Source organism: Pinus tabuliformis, chromosome 2_1 (genome assembly GCF_031772625.1).
Source record: "Pinus tabuliformis cultivar Carrire ecotype Pingquan chromosome 2_1, CPIR1, whole genome shotgun sequence".
Taxonomy (NCBI): Eukaryota; Viridiplantae; Streptophyta; class Pinopsida; order Pinales; family Pinaceae; genus Pinus; species Pinus tabuliformis.
The window spans coordinates 77,700,097-77,712,891 of record NC_142299.1 but is presented as its reverse complement, the minus strand read 5'-3'; the positions used below and the strand labels follow the sequence as shown (position 1 = coordinate 77,712,891).

Genomic DNA, 12,795 nt, shown 5'->3' with positions numbered 1-12,795 from the left:
GACCAAAACTTGGGCTTTGAGCCCAAAAACATGCTGCGAGGGATCCCATGCACAACAACCCCTACAACAGATGACACACCCATGTCGATGATCAACCTTGGGGAAATAGAGAGGAACTCTTGTCGACAACCAAGTACGACACTATATCAATTGAACAACCTGAGCCATAATCAATACTGTCGAAACTGAACGACACCGAACTGAATTACTGACGACGACACTGTACATTGATGATGAACCTGTGTAGCTGATCTGATGAGATCCTCCTGGATCATGTGTGCTCAACATCAGGTCAATATCTTCTTTCTATGGCTCTAGTTTCGCCTACATGTCTTGGATTTCAATTAACTCTTCAATATTCTAAGCAAGCTCCTTGTCCTGCATCTGTTTGTTGTCCTCCTCCGACTGTCGGTTTTGTTCTTGTTCTTCGGTTTATCTCTCTGTTGTTGTTTCTTCTTCTCTTCGCCTTTCTTCTTCTCTTCTTCTTCTTTCCTCCTCTACTCTTATTCTTTCCTCTACTTCCTACATCCTCTGTGTTCTCTTCTACTCTACTTTTATAGCCGCTTTCATAATAACTATATATGATTTCATTTTTTCACTTTGCTCTTCCCTTGGGATATATGCAACCTTCCTCTTTCCTTTCTCGTGCACTGGTTTGTGCACTTCTGCTGATGCTGCCTCTAGAGTGGCTTCCTTCTGCGGAGTAATCTACGATGTACCTGCAAATCTAACTGGATCATGGGACTTGGAGGCATTATAACAATTCTTCCATCCTTGCTCCTCAAGCTAGTGGAATGTCCTGCTTAGCCACTGAAAATGGATTCTCACATAGTGGTATTTGCAAATATCGCTCGGATCATACGGATTGAATTCTCGAGTACCGAACACAAATTTCTCTATTGCCTTCCCTTCGGTATCCAAAAATTTTAGTTTCTTAATCTTGTACAATCTAATCTGTAGAGGAAGGACTGGCCAAGGTGCTTTCTTCTTACTATGCAGATAAGTTGATAACCCTATGGATTTATGGTACGCAACTTCTTGCATGATGAGCTTATCAATGGCATACCTTATGGAAATATGCACATGAAGAAAGAAAAACAATGATGGTTGGAGCCATTGAATTGGTTAGAAGAATGTGGGATGTGGCCACCAAAATGATAGAAGAATGGGAACTCAGGACCATCCAACTCCGCCTCCACCAAACTAATACTTCATGAAATATCTAAAGTTTGATTTGTGATAGTCCCCGAGATCGAAAAAATCCAAACAATGAATGAAGAATCAATTTAAAATTTCAACATCATTCCCACCAGAGTTGCGACACAACTTTGTTTCTATACTGTTGAGATGAAGACAAATGTGCAGAGAGTAGCAGATCAAGCATTGAAGGGAAGGCGATGATTATGGAAGAAGGAAGACCCTAAGATTTTCGAAACCCTAGACATCCACAATAATTGGAAGATTCACCAACGACAAGCTTTATCAAAGAAGTGTTAATGACTTCATTGTGCCTAAGACGTTATTAGCCAAAGTCCCTTTTGTAATTTTATTATAAATATATAAATAGAAAGTCCCTCCATAAAGAGGAGGAGAAGGAAAGGAGGAGGGAGAATTCTGTAAGATTAAATGCCTTGTTCAGTTGATCAATACAATTGACTTTTCTAGAAGATATGTGTATCATTCTTATATGGTAAATTGTTTATGTTATATTACATGAATCTCATATATTGGCATAAATTTATGAGAATGTTGGGGCTCATTTAAAATTAATTGATCAGTATTGATATTATTTTGTTTTCCCGATATTTTGACAAGCATGCAATCACCTTATGCTTATATTAAAGTAAAGAATTTATTCAATCTTCATTCTATTCTATTCAATCTAATAATATATCTCCCTAATCCTCAATGAATTATTGTTAAAATTAAATCAAAATAACCAAAACACCACTACAATGTTGAAATTCAATTACTTGTGACATATATATATACACACACACACACACACACACACACACACACACACACACACACACACACTCTAAGAATTTACTTCATTTAGTTATGCCATCAAACAATTACACATTAACAACTTAGCCATTCAATTAGAGATTATGGTGCCCAAGAGACAAGAGACACCAGAAATTAGGCCAGAGGCCAGAGTGAAACCCATCAATCCTTTCCTTATAGAATCTTTAGTCAATAGGAGATATCCAAGCCTTAGATAAACTGGCTGGTCAGTAATCCAAGTGCCAAGTCAGCCCTCCATGAAATAATAGCCCTGTCACAATTCTTTCCAAGATATGCCACATACTCTACGAATTGCCTTGGAGATGCTCATAAACGCTCTATGAACTTCCTTGGAGATACTTCCATACTTCAAAGATTTAGTACTACAAAGAACTCGCACACTTCAGATATATAGTGCCACAAAAAGCTTGCACACTTCAGATATAATAGTTCACAAAGAGTTTACACACTTTAGGTATAATAGTTTGAATTTCCTTCTACAGATAAAATCTGAATTAGTTGCCAAAAGGTGGAGAATAGATGTCAATATATATTTGTTCTATCTTGCGAAGGAACACATCCTTTAGGCAAGCTGACTTGTCTTATGAAGGGCTGACTTGGAAAATTGGGGGGACAAATTACACTTTTCAAAGATTCAAATTTGCTTCTTTTACAAGGGTCATAAAGAACAAGCCCTTTTACATTTTTATTTTGACCAAAATAAAGCATGAAGAACATGCTAGAAAATAATAAATATTTTCTTCTTTTGTTTTTATATAAAATACATATTGATACAATGGCAATTATGAATATCGAACCTAGTTACAACTCCAACAAACAATAGATAAAGTATACAACTCATAAAATGATTCTTTACCCTCAAAGTGGAAACCGAACCCACATATTGGTCAAAGGTTACCATCCCAAATGAAAGTGACCTTAATTGGGGTTTCTTATGGGTTTCCTCTCCTCGTTGTGGACATTCCAATGATACTCACATTTTACCCATCAACACCATGGTCAAATAATTTGATGTTGTAATTTGATGAACAAAAGTTAACTTTGAAATTTGATTAACAAATACTAATGATGCAATGCAATTAAAAAAAGTTGACATTACAATGTGACAAACAAATATCAATGTCACAATCTAATGAACAAAAATAGACATTGCAATGTGTTGAACAAAATGTGTTGCTAGTACATGTTATGAACTAAATTCAACATCACAATGTGAAGAACAAAAATCGTTGTGACAATGTGATGAACAAAAATTGATGTTACAATATGATGAACAAAAATTGACATTGCATGTGATGAAAAAAATAATGTCACATTGTGGCAAACAACTACCAATGTTGCAATGTAACAAACAAAAATCAATGTCACACTATGACAAACAAAAAAATAGCATCGTAATGTGATGGACTACATTCACAACACAAGACAACTTAAATGTCAATGCTAGTCAACTATAGTTATCTTGGTCAACCATGATAACCATAGTTAAGTATGTCAACCACGTTCACCCATAATTTACCATGGTGAAACTTGGCAACATGTTCATCCATGGTCAACCATAATCAACCACAGACAACAAGGTCAACCACAATGAACTTGGTTAGACATGCTTAACCATGGACAACATGCACAACAAAACCAACCCTTGCCAAACATGGTCAATTGGTCTACATGGTCAACCATGGTAAAATATGATTAACCATAGTCAACATGGTTAACCATAGCCATCTATAGTTAAATGTTGATAACAATGTTTACCATAGTAAACCATATGTGACCATAGTCAACCATTGTCATAAAAGCTCAACGATAGTCAAGCATGCTTACCATGGTAAAAAATTGTCAACAAGTTCAACCATAATCAACCATGCTGAAACCAATTCAACTATAATCAACCATGGTCACCATGGCCGTACATACTTTAGTTGGTTAACCATGGTCAACCATGTTTGACCATGGTTAAACATGGTCACTGAGTTAAACACAGTTGACTTGGACATCCATGATCACGTTTAGTCCACCATAATGTATCATCTACATCTCTATTCAACCATGGTAATCATGGTCAACAATGGTTGACCTTGGTCAATCAAGGTCAACCATGCTAAACCAAGGTCAACCATTAGCAAGCATACTCAACCAAGGTCAACCTTAGTTTACTAAGGTCTACCTTAATCAATCATGATCTACCCTATCAACCATGGTCAACCTTGTCAACACTCTTCAACCATTAATGTAACCATTATTATAACATCAATGTAACAATAACACTAGCGCAACCATATAAATTTAATCGTTGGTAAAGGTCGATAGGCACCAATGAATGATAAGCATCAACACACTTCATAATATATCTCACATTGCCAAGATTAAAAAAAATCATAAAAAATACCTATATTATAAATTTATCTTAAATTATTATTATTAATAATTACAAAGAGAATGAATATATAAGTTAAACATATATGCATTTAAAAAAACATGTAACAAGATTTTTAACAATGGAAATTCACCCCTACTTTACCATGAAGATTCTTAAGATGTGAATAACCAATCTTACAATATGATGGGCCAATACCATGGCTTATCAATATCACATGCCCAAAAAACCATAACTCATTTCATAAGGCACTTGTTCATATGACTTTTTTTTAATTAATCAATTTAATTAAAGGGGTAGAAAATGCATGATTGCTTTTGAGATAAATCTCAACCATTGATTTGTGACTATTATTAAGAATATTTTAATTTATTATGTGGAGGTTAAACTCCTGCCATCCTTTTAATAATTATTGATGATGAAAGCCACTTTGGGGGAATTAAACTTCCTAGGGGGCATCCAGGCTCGATTGAGCCTCGCACAATCCTAATGATAAGCATCCCATTGTGGGTGGATCAATATTCCTCCATCTAATAAATGGGATAGCCTCAACCCTGGCTTAGCCTAGTCACAATATACATGAAAATTAAAATAAAATTTTAGAAGTCTTATTCCAAAATAAACACGCCTATCGACGTACTTAACATTAATGTAACATCAACCATAGTAAACATTAATATAACATGAATGTAACAATGTAACACTCATCAACATTAATGTAACATTGTTAGATTAATCTAACATAAATACATTTCTACATTAATGTTTGACCATGATCAACCTCAATCATCCATGGTCAACTTTAGTCAACTCTATTCAACCTTGTCAATTATGGTCAACCTCATCAATCTTCTTCAACCATGGTCAACCAATCATCAACAACCCTTGACAACCATGGTCAACCATTATCGAACATGGTCAACCTTCATAAACCATTTTTAACCATATTTAACCAAAGTGAACCATAGTCAATCATGGTTTATGAATGCAACACACACTCGTCAGGCGCAATTAGCAAAACCACATTTGTAAATGTGGTTGATATACATTGATTGGCGACATTTCCCATCTTTTATACGCCAAACATCGTACTTAACATTAATGTAACATCAACCATGGTCAACATTAATATAACGTGAATGTAACAATGTAACAATTGTCAATATTAATGTAACATTGTTAGATTAGTGTAACATAAATACGTTGTTACATTAATGGTTGACCACAATGAACCATGGTCAACCATAATCAAATCTATTTAACCTCAACCCTCTTCAATCACGGTGAACCATCAACAACCCTTGACAACCATGGTGAACCATTGTCACACATGGTCAACCTTCGTCAACCATTTTTAACCATAGTTTACCAACACAAACCATAGTCAATCATGGTTTACAAATCCACCCCACTCGTTAGCTTTTAACTAACACAACCACATTAGTAAATGTGGTTGACATACATTGATTGGCGGCATTTTCCATCTTTCGTACACCAATTGATATACGAAAATGACGTAGATTGCCATATATCAACTATATTTATTGCACCAAGGCTCTCTCCAGCCCAGTATGTAAGAGATGTTGTGATGTCCTATTGAACAGGTAATGCCCTATTAAACATGTAATGTATTATTTGAATTCAAGCTTTTGTGATCCATATTATGAATGTTGAGAGATCTTTCGGTAAAAACTGCATAAAGAAACTTTAAGTCAACAGTTTCGAACCATCTAGCGTGGTTCATCTTCAGGACAAGATGAAGAACCAAATCATGGAATTAGAAATGAAATGATATTTTAATGTCCACGGGACTAAAAATAGTCTATGGGACCATCGGTTCCCTGCTTTTCACCTTTTGCAATTCTATCATTTTCTTATTCAAATTGATGATGAGTTGGCCCAACCTTCCAATCATCCCCTTGCTGAAAAGATAATGCCAAGAAACCGATGCTAACATATTCCCATAACTTTCTCTGATGTCTTTGAACGCATAACATTCCAAATTGAAATGTTTTTCTGATTCCACTGCCCCAGATTAAATAGATGAAGAGAGATGTTTTCTAGCTGTTATAATATAACAGTTAGTTTTGACTAAAAAATTATCATTAATTAACCAACATTTTTTTAATTAAAATGAAGTTATAGATGAAAAGTAGTTGTAAATAAAGAATTAAATTAATTTTATTATTATTATTATTCTAATCAAAATGAAGGTCAGTAATAATAAGGTCAATTATTCTAAACAATAAAACTGAAAAATAGTAATAAGAAAATGAAAATAAATAAATAAATAATAAACAAATAAATAAACAAACAAAATAAAAATAATAAGGTCAATTTAACTATTCTAAACAGCAAAACAAAAAATAGTTATAAGAAAATGAAAAAACAAAATAAATAAAATATAAATCAAAATAATGAATTAACTCAATTTTATTATTTAAATCCAAAAACAAAATATGGTAAAAAAAATGAAAAGTAAATAAATAAGAAATAAAGGAATATCAACAAGTTGATTAAAATAAATAAATATTATAATTAAATATTATAAAAACTTATGAGTACAAGGAATAGACCAACACTTCCTAATACTCCAACCATCGTCTCTGTTCATATTGATAGACCTGCTTTCAATTTCCAAGGCCTCCCTAAACTTACGATGATGAAAATGATCAATCCTTGCAATGACACTCGCCTCTTCAATGCAGATGTGATGTTTTTTCTTTTCCGCATGTTCTGCCTAAGCGGAGGAGTGGGACCATCCATGTTTGATGTCAGCTGCGTGCTCCAGAATCCTCTGATTAATTGAGCAGCGAGTTTCACCAATGTATGAAGTCCCACAAGAGCAATGGATGACATAAACACCTTTCCCATCTTTAGGGTTCATAGGTTCCTTCACTGATCTTAGGGAGCTTCAGATAGTATTTAGGGGCTGAAATGTTGAAGGAACCTTATACTTCTTCAAAATCTTAACAATCTTGTTTGTGGTTCCTTGGATAAACATAAGATGCTCTCTTGAAAACCGATCTTTAGGAACATTTTTAATCCTAAGACTTTTTTCAGCCTTAAGGAAGGCTCTAAGATATTGACGATCACTATAACCATTCTTATTAAAAACACTAAAAATATGGGTTTTTTCATCATTGAAATGATCTTCATGAGAAACTCGTAATATTTTGACTAGATAAAAATAAAATAAAATAAAAATAAAAATATAATCATAATTATAATTAAACTTGCAAATGCGAAACTGAGTCAAATCTCTTTTTCTTCTTTAAAAAAGGTTTAGATTTTAATTAATTGATATAATTTGTCCGCTATAATTTTACAAAATTCCTTGCCTCTTTTTTATGACCAGGATGACATTATTAACACCTTGTGCCGAAATGTGGCCGTCAAATCCCATCCCTGATGTCTGCCATTAACAACTGCACAACTGCGAGAATTGTGTCATGGTAAAACTTTCACCACTGCCTTTAAAAACCATCATTGTAACACGAAGAAGCAACGATGATCTGAAGGTGCATAAGAAAATCTCACGATGGCCATTGATATGGAGCTGGATGAGCAGGTGGTAGTAAACTATAACAGATGGTTTTGAACGATCAATGGGGTAAACCCATTCCATATTACATGCCTTTCTCCTGAAAAAGAGGAAAGATGTTAGTACCACTAAAGGAGAATGTTGAGGCGTTGGGTTAGTTTTGCTGTTTGTTCTCCAGAGGGGTATTTCGCCTTTAAAATTTTAGCAAATTTCTTCAGATTGTCATTGGCAGGAGGTGCAATTTGGACGTGAACTAATATTTGTATAAGAAAAAGCCTTTTGCTCTGCTCGTTTCTTCCGGTACTTTTAGGGTTTTTTAAATAACCTGGAGTATCATTGTCTCTGTAATTATTAGCCTTCTGCTCTTCTGCAATACATTTTCATCATTTGTATTGTTATTGTATAGTTGGATTTTTCATGGACTCAGTTAAGAACAAGGACAAGCCTCACAGATATCTTTTGGTACCTCAAGTTGGTACAGATGAAAATGGGTTTCTCATTATTAAAGATGACCGTCTTTTCTTTTTCAAGGTCAACACCAATATCTCAATATTGGTTTCAATCATGGAACCGCCATCAGATGATAAGGTGGGTGACTTCTGCTAGCGGTAGCTGTATTTCGAGTATGACATCCCCTGATGCCTCCATTACACAAATGCTTCGTCAACTTGAAGGCAACAACTGTCAAGCTAACTCATCTGAATACATTTCTCTCTGCAATTCTATGATAACAAAATGTGCAAAGAATGGGAGGATTGTAGATGCCCGCCATCTGTTTGACAAAATGTCCAGACGAAATGTGGTGTCATGGAATGCTATGCTTTCTGGCTATGCGCACGACGGAAGAATAGGTGGAGCTCGCCAAATCTTTGATGAAATGCCTGAGCGAAATGTGGTCTCATGGAATTCAATGATTTCAAGCTATGCCATGATGGGAAAATTTGAGGAGGCACGAGAATTATTTGATAAAGCGCCAGAACGAAATATGGTTTCCTGGACAGCAATGATTTCAGGATATGCTAAACATGGAAAAGTGGATATTGCACATCAATTGTTTGAAAACATGCCTGAACGTGATATAGTATCTTGGAATACGATGATTACTGCATACACCAGGATTGGCAGAGTAGATGATGCAAAACTCCTGTTTGACAAGATGCCAGACCGCGATGTTATATCTTGGAATTTGATGATTACTAGCTATGCCAAGTATGGAAAGATAAAGGATGCACATGAACTGTTTGGCAAAATGCCTGAGCCAGATGTGGTATCATGGAATGCATTAATATCAGGATATATACGGAATGGCAGAATGGAAGATGCATGCCAATTGTTTGAAAAAATGCCCAAGAAAAATGTGGTTTCATGGACTGCTATGATTGCAGGATATAGCCAGAATGGAAAATTAGAGAATGCATATCGATTGTTTGACAAAATGCCAAAGAGAAATGTGGTCTCATGGAATGCTATGATTGCAGGATATGCTCAGAATGGGAGAATAGAGGATGCCCGCAAACTGTTTGACAGAATGTCAGAAAAGAATGCTACTTCCTGGAATACACTTATTGCATGGTATGTACAGAATGGCCGAGTAGAGGTTGCATGCCAACTGTTCGACAGTATGCCTGTACGTAATTTGCTTTCATATACTGTGATGATTCAAGGCTACGCACAGGATGGGAAATTACAGGATGCACGCCGGGTATTTGACCAAATGCCTGAACGAGATGTGGTAGCATGGACTGCAATGATTGCAGGTTATTGTTATAACGGTAGAATGAAGGATGCACACCGATTATTTGACAAAATCCCTGAAAGAGATGTGATTTGTTGGAATGCAATAATAGCAGGATATGTACAAAATGGATACGGTGAAGAAGCCGTGAGACTCTTCTCTCAAATGCAACTCATAAACGTAAAGCCTACGCAGGCCACTTTCACCAGTGTTGTTAGTGCATGTGCCAGCCTATCAGCTTTGGAACAAGGCAAGCAAGTTCATCAACAAATCATTAAAACAGGATTTGGGAATGATGTCTTATTAGGGAATGCCCTTATTACAATGTATGCTAGATGCGGAAGCATTGATGATGCACGACAAATCTTTGGCACAATGAGCGAGCATAATGTAGTTTCATGGAATTCATTAATCACAGGGTGCTCTCAGCATGGATATGGCAAGGAGGCAATTCAACTCTTCGATCAAATGCTAGCAGCAGGTATCAAACCAGACCATATCAGTTTTGTTGGTGTTCTATCTGCATGTAGCCATGATGGTTTACTGGCTCAAGGTTGGCACTACTTCCATTCTATGAGCCAAGATCATTGTATCACACCACAACCAGAACACTATGCATGCATGGTTGACCTGCTTGGTCGTTCTGGCCAGTTGGTCGAGGCACGAGCTTTCATTGACAAAATCCCATTTGAACCTGATGCTGCTGTGTTGGGGGTCTTGCTGGGAGCCTGCCGAATTCATGTTAACATAAACCTAGGAAAATGTATAGCAGAGCAACTTATTGAGCTTGAACCTCAAAATGCTTCAACATATGTGCTGCTGTCAAACATGTATGCCATGGCTGGCAGGTGGGATGATGTGAAAAGTGTGAGGATGAGAATGAAAGACAAGGGAGTGGTAAAATCTCCAGGCTGCAGCTGGATTGAGGCCAAGAATAAGGTGCACACCTTCTTGGTAGGAGACAGGTCCCACCCCAAACAGACAAGATCTATTCTATGTTGAGTAGACTACACTTGGAGATGGAGGAGAGAGGGTATGCTCCTGATCTCAACTTTGTGCTGCACGACGTGGAAGAAGAACAAAAGAAAGAGATTCTTGGCCACCACAGCGAGAAACTTGCCATTGCGTTTGGGCTCATCAATACATTCACTGGAACTCCCATACGGGTTATCAAGAACCTTCGAGTATGTGGCGATTGCCACACTGCCTCCAAGTACATCTCCAAGATTGCTAATCGAGAAATTATTGTAAGGGATGCCGGGATGCCGCACGCTTCCATCATTTCAAGGATGGACTTTGTTCTTGTAGGGATTACTGGTGAGGACAAGTTAAATGCAAGATTTATCCATATTTGCCAATGCTTTTTTCTTTTCATTTTTCATTGTAATATCAAAGGGCACAATTTCACATAGTGAGATCTATTTATTTTAATTACATTTTGCTCATCTTAGGTAGAGGTATCCTTCAAATGAACTAATTAGGCTTGTAATTTGATCAATAACTAGTTGTGGATACTCCACTAGAGTAGCACATCACAATAGATTTTACAATATTCTAAAATCTTTTATTATGTAATTTGTTACTTTAAATCTCAATTTAATATTATTAGCATGGTGCTCAAATTTGTGGAAATAATTGAAACCCAAATGAAGAAACACGCGAATAAGTGAGTGAACACACCTTGTCCACACAAATGAAACAAGATGTGGCTTAGGAAGCCCAATATAGGAAAAAACCTAGCGAGAAGGTGAGGTCTATGATCTGCTCTCTCTTTTTTTTTTTTTTTTTTTTTTTTTTCTTCAGTTATGAAATGCTAGTATAAATAAAGAGGCACTGAGTATAGAGTTTGCATGGACACTATGGCCTAAATGACTGCTATGAAATCTTCTACCTCCTTTGTTATTTTAATATCCTGCTCCTAGATGCTTTACTCAACTATAGAACAATAATAATACCAATATAATGAATCCCATCCTTTCCTAGTAACCCAATATTTAACATAGGTTGATAGTCATCTAGGGTTAGGGTTAAGGCTTTTGCTTGTCTCTACCCTCAATGAGTGTTAGGGTTTTGGACCCTTTAGAATCTTCTTGAAAGTCCACATATGACTAGCCCCACATGTGTTAGTGATGGGGATTAATGTGGCATCCACTCATTACCATGATAGGTCAACTTGTGAGAGATAATTTCTGAATACAAACTTTGATTGAGGTTATTTTTGCATCGTTGGAATTTTTTGTGTGTAAAATAACCTTGAGGGGTTGGGACTTATGTGTGCAAAGTGACCCCTAAAACTTGTCATTTAATGCCTCAAATCAGCTTTGGAAGTTTTTCGACCCCATTTCACCAAACTAGGACCTATCCTTAAAGTGGGCCCCACGTGCCAATTCCTCCAAGTTTTTCACCCACAAGGTACCAAGATATTCCAAGTCATAAATCATAATAAATTAATATATTGTTAATCCTCCAATGCTATTACATAGTTAATCTCTCTCAATGGTGTTTCAACTCTTGACATTGTTAATCTAAATCAATGGTATTTCAACTCCTAGCATTGTTACTAACTTAAAAAATATCTCCTGAGGGTGCCTAGGAGCGAGCATCCCCTCCCCCTTGCCTTGATATAATGCCACACGAAAGGGGGTCGCGACTTCCACTATACTTGGTGTATTGCATGTGCTCTTGTCACTTCATCGATCATGGCTCAAAGATGGCACAAGGTTAAATGCTATTTGAATGTTACAGGTGGCATAGGGGGGTACAAGAGGACTCAACAGTGGAATTCTATTAGATTGGAAAAATTGGAGGAGAAAATTCATAATATAGAGCGCAAGCTGGCTATTCTAGTAAGGAGATCAACCAATATCTCCTTCTCCCTGGGTGAGGATAGTGACTAGCTAGTGTGGATGCTTGGAGATTGTGCCCAATAGTTGTTATGACTCATTGCTTTTTTGCTTGCAACATTAGTAGTATTTTTTGTCTTCTCATGTCGATGTATGTCAAGGTCGTCTGGCACAACCAACTTGTTTTTATAACTTTCTATTTACAAGATGTTATAGTTTTATGAGATCTTAACAACCTCGAGACTTTGAACTTATGTTACTG

The 12,795-nt window shown here is 36.2% G+C and overlaps 1 pseudogene; it reads left to right on the top strand.

Annotated features, from left to right (window-relative positions):
- The first annotated feature begins 7,746 nt into the window (after window positions 1-7,746).
- On the top strand, window positions 7,747-11,124 carry LOC149198860 (uncharacterized; annotated as a pseudogene).
- The last annotated feature ends 1,671 nt before the right edge of the window (window positions 11,125-12,795 follow it).